Source organism: Gossypium arboreum, chromosome 8 (assembly GCF_025698485.1).
Source record: "Gossypium arboreum isolate Shixiya-1 chromosome 8, ASM2569848v2, whole genome shotgun sequence".
Taxonomy (NCBI): Eukaryota; Viridiplantae; Streptophyta; class Magnoliopsida; order Malvales; family Malvaceae; genus Gossypium; species Gossypium arboreum.
In genome coordinates, this window is record NC_069077.1 from 104234241 (window position 1) to 104243033 (window position 8793).

Genomic DNA, 8793 nt, shown 5'->3' on the forward strand with positions numbered 1-8793 from the left:
GATTGTTCGTTCGAGAACAAGCAAACTGTGACTACATTCCATATATATAAATTCACACAATGCCAAAGAAAGGATATCCTTAACTCTTTAGTTGAACTATGAATTCCACTGTTGCTAGTAAAGCCATGACATACACAAGTCATGTACCCAACATATCGGCTATGGCCTCGATCATCTTTAGAGCGTAAGCCTCCACTTATATCAAAGCATATGAGATGCATACACCTGGTTAGTGACTAACTCAAGATTTAGGTAAATCACACTGTGAACATCACAAGTGAATTAATTCACTAACGAATTCAGAATTAATTCATCTTGGGTCCAATCAAATGTATCATTCTACCAATGAATACATCTATGTCTCTACTCATGGAGTCAACTGCTCTGATATCTAAGGCTAGCCATCTCTCTAATCTAAATTGTAGACAACATAATAATCCTTCTCAGTATTTGAATCAAATGCTCACTTTGATTCTTTTAAGGAATTATGGACTTATTTAGATTATCTACTAAAGTAAGGTGTCTTTCTCGCAATGTAAACTTTCTTTACAATGCCACTTATCTTCAGTTTGAACTTTAGACAATCTATGAGCTAATATTTTCTTATCAAAATTTTGCTAAGCATGCAAAATTTAAAAGACATAGATACAAAAAACATAATAGTGAAATGTGAAATTAACTTTATTTATTTATTCATTTTTCAAATAAATAGAAAACAGTTATTTGTTAACTACAAAATAGGCACATTTCCCAACAATCTCCCACTTGCCTTAGTGAAGTAAATGTGTCATGTTTTGCATTCACATATCCTTGACATGTTTGTTAAAACTCCTACTTATAGGAGTCTCGGTAAATGGATCCGCTTGGTTATTTTCAGAAGCTACTTTCATCACATCTACAATTTCTTTGGTTACTTCCTCTCATATCAAGTGATACTTCAGATAAATACGTTTCGTCCTCTTATGGCTTCTCATTTCCTTAGAATTAGCTATTGCAGCACTTTATCAAAATACAGTGTTACAGCTTTTTCTATACCAAGAATAACTTCAAGTTTGGTAAAGAACTTTCGAAGCTTCGTTTGTTGCCTCAGAAGCAGCCACATACTCGGCCTCCATAGTAGAGTCAGTAGTGCAAGTTTGTTTTGCACTTCTTCATACTATGGCTCCATAACCTAGAATGAGTACATTTCCCAACACCGATTTCCTTGAATCTTTACAAGTTTGGAAGTCTGAGTCTATGTATCCAACAAGAGTAAGGTCCTCGATACGTGATATTCGCGATAGGTTTTAAATATTTATAATTAATCGTTCTTGAAACTAACTATTATCACGATGAAGGCAAGTGTACCTATCGAATAGTGGTATAGCTTTAGCAAGACCGGATTGTCGAACCCAAAGGAACCAAGAGTACTAGTAATTACCTTATTTTTATTATCTAGCCTAAAAATTAAGGGATTTGGTTATCTAAACTAATTACTAAACTAAGAGTGCACATAGTGAAGATTAGGAAAAATCTTTTGGGAAAACTCGATTGATTAAGACAATACCCAAGGAAAAATCCACCTAGACTTCACTTGTTATTTGACTCTGAATTAGACGATTTATTCATTTGACTTGATTCGTAAAAATCCCTAAGTTATATTATTATCTCTCTCGAGACTAATAACGTCTAACCCTAGGTTGATTAATATCCTGGAATATTAAAACAAGAATTAAGAACACATAATGAAGAACAAGTCAAATATTTATCACACAACTCAGATAATATTAACAAGATCCGTCTTAGGTTTCATTCTCTTTAGGTATTTAGGGGGTTTAGTTCATAATTATAGAAGAAAACATCTCAAAAGAATAATGAATACAAAACATAAAGAAAACCCAAAACCCCTGAATGGAAATTGAAGGGAGATCTTCAATCTTGATGATGAATCTGGCTTCTAAGATGAACCAATCGACTTCCCTTGAGTAATTCCTTGCCTCCTACTCCCTGTCCCCCTCCTAAGTGCCTCCTCAGGTGTTTAAATAGGCTTTAGAATGCCTAAGAGCCCTCAAAATTGGCCTTTTTCGAATAGGGTTATACTTGGGCTCGGCAGGGATACGCCCGTGTGCGATTACTTCAGCTCGTCATCAAGGCTGTTGAATAGGCACGGGCGTGTAGTCTACTCATGTAAGTCGTGCTTCGATCTTGCCAAAGGGACACGGTCATGGGACACGCCCGTGTGAGGAAGTCCAGCCCGTGCTGATTTCCCATGTGGGTCTATTTTCTCTTTTTTCAGCCCGTTTCTAGCTCTTTTTACTCTCCTATGCTCACCTACGTAAAAAACATGAAATTAAAGAATTAAGAGCATCAAATTCACCAAATCTAAGGAGAAACCATCCATAAATGTGCTAACCATGGGATAAAAACATGTATAAATTACGGCTTATCAGTCCTCCCCAGAATAGACAAGCATATAATCCCTGGTTCTATTAAGATACCTTAATATATGCTTTACAGCTTACCACTGCTTGAAACCTGGATTCATCTGATATTGACTAACGATTCTAATTGTAAAAAAGATATCTAGACATGTGTGCATACATAAGGCTTCCAACTTTCGAAGCATATGGAAGCTTACTCATATTCTCCCTTTCTTCCATTGTCTTAGAATAGTCATCTAAAGAAAGATGAAAACCTGATGTAGTGGGCTAAACAGCTGTCATTACATCAGCCATTGCAAAATGTTTCGGTACCTTATCGATGTATGAAGCTTAAGATAATGCTATCGTTTTATTCTTTTGATCCCTAAGGATTTGAATTCTAAGAATATAACTAGCTTCACCCAAGTCCTTCATGCTAAATTGTTAAGCTAACCACAATTTAACCAATGGCAATTTGTCTACATCATTTCTGATAAGTAGAATATCATCAACATACAAAATGAGAAATACCACCTTTTTGTCTTTTATATGCTTATAAACACAAAGTTCATCAGTGTTTTACTTAAATCCAAAAGTCTTGATCGTTTGATCAAATCTTTTATTCAATGAGCGGGATGCCTGCTTAAGTCCATAAATGGATCTTAGCAATTTGCAAACTTTCTGTGCCTTTCCCTTAACAACATTGTGAGTGGGTTGAGCCATGTAAATGGTCTCATCAAGATAGCCATTAATGTTGACTCGACATCCATTTGCTAGGTCTCGTAATTGAGAGTAGCGACAATGGATAAAAGTATGCAAATAGACTTGAGCATGGCTAGTAGAGAAAATGTCTCATCGTAAATGATGCCTTATTTCTGTAACAGCCCGATTTTGGGCCTAGCTGGAATAGTGGTTTCGAAACCACTAACCCGAGGTTAGATAAATTATTTTTACTATTATTTTATGTGTGATGGCATGTTTATAAAGATGCATGAAAATTTTGGTGAATTAATTTTAGCGTTTATGAGCTTAATCGCAAAAAAGGAATAAATCATATAAAGTTAAAAAGTTTTAATTTGATAGCTAAAGGAGTTAAATTGCCATGTACCATAAATTTGGGGTCTTTAAAGTGAAATTAGGCCCTAAAATAGTGCTTGGTTGGGCATGAGACAAGGATTTTAACTAAGTCAAATGTTAGGTGAAGTTGGTGACTTATTTGACTAAAAAGAAAATAAAATAAATATAAGATGATATCCTCCCTTTTCCCATCTTCTTCTTGACCAAAAATATCAGCCATAGGAGGGTTTTGAAGCTTGAAAATTTCATCCACTTAATCTCTCTACAACTAAGTGATCTTGATGGTTTTTCTTGATGATTTTTGTACTTTTAGAACCCCTGTAACATGAGCTTTCAAATGAGGGAACTATTTTGCAAAATGGTTGAAAGTCTAGGGTTTTACCATGAGTGTGTTCATGTTGTTTTCTAAAATTTTGTGGAAGAAAATGGGTTATGGTAGTGTAATAAACAACTTTTGTAAAGTATTTTCCATGAAAACCCTAACTAAGGACCATTTTGCGTAAGTTGTAAAATAGGTGATAAATGTGTGAAATAATGAGAATTGTGGGCTGCTTTTAGTATAAAAAGTGATCGCTAGGCTTGGTTAGTGAGAAAATATGATAAAAATCAATTTTCGGTCCTAGGGGTAAAATGGTCATTTTGTGAAAGTCTAGGGGCAAAATGGTCATTCTACCCAATTATGAATTTTCGAATGTTTAGAGTAATTTTCTGATGAGATAAATGAATTTCTATCATTTTAGACCAAGAATTACAGAATCCAGGCCTAGATCGGGGAAAAGAGAAGCAAGTGGACTAAGCCGAGCTAGTCGTCTACATTTGTAATCCGAGGTAAGTTGTATGTAAATAATACAACTACATTGTTATTATATGTGTTTCAATTGATATAGCATAAAATGCTTGTTTGTGGAAATAATTATGTTTGATGAATATTGAGATAGTAGAACTCCCGTTTGAAACTTAGGAAATAAATCGAATATTCATGCCATGACATTCGGGTTAATTGTGTGCTAGTGTAAGACATGTCTCGGACATGCATCAGCCACATTATGAGAGCCAATGTAAGACCATGTTTGGGACATGGCATCGGCATTGAGACGAGAGCTAGTGTATGACATGTCTAGGACATGCATCGCCTCGAGATGTAAGACACTGTAAGACATGTCTAGGACATGCATCGGCTACAAGATGTGTCAGTGTAAGACCATGTTTCAGACATGGCTTCAGCACGGATATGTGAGAGTCAGTGTAAGACCATGTCTGGGGCATGGCATCTGCATTATATCCTATGTCTGGGGCATGGCATCGGCATTATATCCTATGTCTGAGGCTAAGTGAATATCTGATAGTATTTCAAATGGTTCAACAGCGAGAGTTACGGTTTAATTTAAACGAGAAAAGTATAACAATGCTGTGAGTGGTATAGGTACCTATTTGAAATGTATGAGATGTGAGCTTAGTACATGCTATATGAATTATTGGATAGGGATCAGTAAGTTCTGCTTATGCCTACTTGATAAACCATAATTTATACATATTTTTACCCCATGTTTAACGCATTTTATGGATGATTTCCCATTAGAATTGGTGAATTTGATGCTCCTAATGCTTTAATTTCATGTCTTATACTTAGGAGAGCATAGGAAAGCGAAAGGAATGAGAAACGGGCCAAAAATAGAGAAAATGGGCCAAAGTACAAAATCAACACGGCCTGGACCTCCTCACACAGGCAGACCACATGGCAGTGTCAATTTGGTAGGCTCGAGCACTGCCTGAAGTAATTGCACACGGGCATGTCACACGAGGGTGTCCCTGCCGAGCCCAAGTTGAGTCCAATTCGGAAAAGGCTAATTTTTAGGGCTCTTAGGCATTCCAAAGCCTATAAATACACCCTAGAGGAGGAAGAAAGAGGACACACAGAATAGGGAGTAAGGAATTACTCCAAGGAAGCCGATTGATCCACCTCAGAAGCCGGATTCATCATCAAGACTGAAGATCTCTCATAAATTTCCCCTTCAGGAGTTTTGGGTTTTCTTTATGTTTTGTATTATTTATTATTCTGAGATGTTTTCTTATTTAGTTATGAACTAAATCCCCTAAATACCTAAAGGGAATGAAACCTAAGACGAATCTTGTTATTATTTTCTAAATTGTATGATAAATATTTAACTTGTTCTTAATTATGTGTTCTATATTCTTGTTTTGATATCCCAAGATACTGATTGAAGATAAGCTCTTATTTAGATGCGGAATAGACCCTGTCTAAGAGTACATTTGTCATAATCAAACGGAGTTGTTTGCGCGCCTAAACATAGGGTGACAAGATTTTGCCGGATTAGGGTGAAACCTAATAAGGGGATCCATAAATCGAGTTAATGCAACCCTAGGGTGTTAATTAGAGAAAGGTCTCAATTATTCAATCTAGGGATTAGACGTTATTAGTCTTGAATAGGGATAATAACATAACTTAGGGATCTCTACGGAACAAGTTAAATGAATAAATCGTCCGATTCGGAGCCAGAATAACAAGTGCAGTTTAGATGGGTTTTTCCTTAGGTATTGTCTTCATTCAATCGATTTTCCCAAAAGAAATTCCCCAATTCTATACTCTGTGAGTTCTTAGTTTAGATAATCAGTTAGTTAATAACAAAACCTCTTTATTCCTAGGCTAGATAATAAAAATACAATCATTACTAGTACTTTTAGTTCCTTTGGGTTCGACAATCTAGTCTTGCTAAAACTTTACTACTGTTTGATAGGTACATTTGCCTACATTGCGATAATAGTTAGTTTCAAGAACGATAAAATATAAATATTTAAAACTTATCACGAAATCACGCAATCAAGTTTTTGGCGCCGTTGCCAGGGAACTAAAATATTAGGAACACTCAATTTTTATTACTTTAGCCATTTATTTTTCTTACGATCTAATTTTATTTTTAATTTTATTCTAATTTACTAATTTTCTTTTTCTTTCTTCTGGCAGGTTTTTTATAGTTTATGACTAGAAGAAACCCGTTAGGACCACTACTTTTTGATGAAGAAATCGATCTCACAATTCGCAGAAACCAAAGAGAAATAAGGCGAAGCCTAAGATACACAGACAATGAGCAAGAAGACGATACTCAACCCCTAACCGAAGAGATGGCTGAAAACCAAGACAATCAGCTATCCTGCAATTGCGGCTAATCAAAATCCTGCTCCACGTACTATGTATGATTATGCTAAACCTTCTTTAACAGGAACTAAATCAAGCATAGTTAGACCTGCTGTAGCTAAAAATACTTTTGAACTAAAACCTAACACAATTCAAATGATACAACAGTTTGTTCAGTTTGATGGTTTGCAGGATGAAGATCCCAACGCTCACTTAGCAAACTTTTTGGAACTATGCAATACATTTAAATTAATGGTTTTTCTGACGATGCCATTCGTCTTCGGTTATTCCCTTTCTCATTGAGGAACAAAGCTAAACAGTGGTTGAACTCGTTACTGCGAGGGTCAATCACTACTTGGGAACAAATGACCGAAAAATTTCTACTAAAATATTTTCTGCCGGCTAAAATAGCTAAATTAAGTAATGATATCTCTTCTTTTGTGTAGATGGATTTAGAAACACTCTACGATGCATGAGAGAGATACAAGGACCTTTTGAGAAGGTTCCCTCACCATCGGTTACCGCTTTGGCTTCAGGTTCAAACATTCCATAATGGCCTGAATCCTTCGACTCGGCAAATGGTTGACACAGCTGCTAGCGGAACCATCAATAATAAAACACCTAAAGATGCTTATGAGTTCATAGAGGAGATGTCATTGAATAACTATCAGTGGCAAGTCATGGGGACAAAGCCAATGAAAACAGCCGACGTTTATAATGTCAATTCGGGCACCATGCTTTCTAATTAGGTAGAACTCTTGAATAAGAAAATTGATTATTTTCTTAGTTCTACACAGGTTCACCCAATAATGCAGTGTGAAGCAAGTGGAGGTGGAACAAGCCATTCGGAATACCAACCTTATGGCCACAACATGGATAACGAGCAATTAAATTACATGGGTAATAATCCTCAACCTCAAAACAATCCATATAGTAACACTTATAATGCAGGTTGGAAAAACCACCCAAATTTTTCATGGGGAGGCCAAGGAAATCAGCAACCACCTCCAGGCTACCAATAGCCACCCTATCAATAGGAAAAAAAACCGAACCTTGAAGAGATGCTCACAAAGTTTCTCTTGGTATCAAAAACCCATTTTCAAAACACCGAAATGGCACTTAAAAATCAACAAGCGTCAATCCAAGGGCTCAAAACTCAGATAGGCCAACTTTCTAAACTAATCTCCGAATGACCACAAGGTAGCTTGCCAAGTAGTACTGAACCTAACCCAAGGGAATAGCTCAACGCGATTAATGTTCAAGATGAAGAAGGATTTATTGAGCCTGAGCCATAACTGAGGCAAGAAACGGTGGTAAGCAAAGGTAAAGGTGACGTAGATTATAATGAAAACAAACTAGTGACTGTCGAATATAAACCTCGTGTGCCATACCTCAACGCGACAAGGAAAGACCGCTTAGATGAACAATTTGGTAAATTCCTTAAACTCTTAAGAAAATTACACATTAACTTACCGTTTATTGAAGCTCTATCGCATATGCCAAACGCAATGAAATTTTTAAAAGATCTTTTAGCAAATAAGCAGAAGTTGGATGAGGCGCCGCATGTGGAGCTGAACGCAGTTTGCTCAGCTATTCTCCAAAATAAACTACCTAACAAACTAAAAGATCCAGGGAGTTTTACAATTCCTTGCTTAATTGGTAGTTTAGATGTTAATAATGCATTAGCTGATTTAGGGGCTAGTATCAATATTATGCCTTACAAAATGTTTAAGAAACTAGGTCTCGGGAAGCCCAAACAAACTAGGATGAGCATTCAATTAGCGGATAAAATTGTAAGATTTCCTAGGGGTATTATTGAAGATATACTAGTTAAAATCGATAAATTTATATTTCCCGTTGACTTCATTGTTCTAGACATAGAGGAGGATAACAACACTCCTTTAATTCTAGGAAGGCCTTCTTTAGCAACTACTAAAAAAATTATTGATGTTGGCACTAGTGAACTCACACTCCGTGTGGGAGACGAAACAATCACCCTTCAAGCACGCAATTCTGGCAACACATCAGAAATTGAAGGTGATCGTTTAACCCATTCTACTAAAACTGACAATATGATGCAACCTACTTTGCAGGAAATGAGTCTAAAAGAAGCACATGAGTCATTCTCAAGCAATAATAGAGGACCTACTCATGAAGAACGAA

The 8793-nt window shown here is 36.3% G+C and overlaps 1 non-coding gene across 1 annotated transcript; it reads right to left on the bottom strand.

The window, feature by feature from the left end:
- Nucleotides 1-7043: 7043 nt before the first annotated feature.
- Nucleotides 7044-7150, bottom strand: LOC128280233 (small nucleolar RNA R71). The gene has a single exon (XR_008270413.1). It is a non-coding gene; the product is annotated as a small nucleolar RNA R71 (small nucleolar RNA).
- Nucleotides 7151-8793: the final 1643 nt, after the last annotated feature.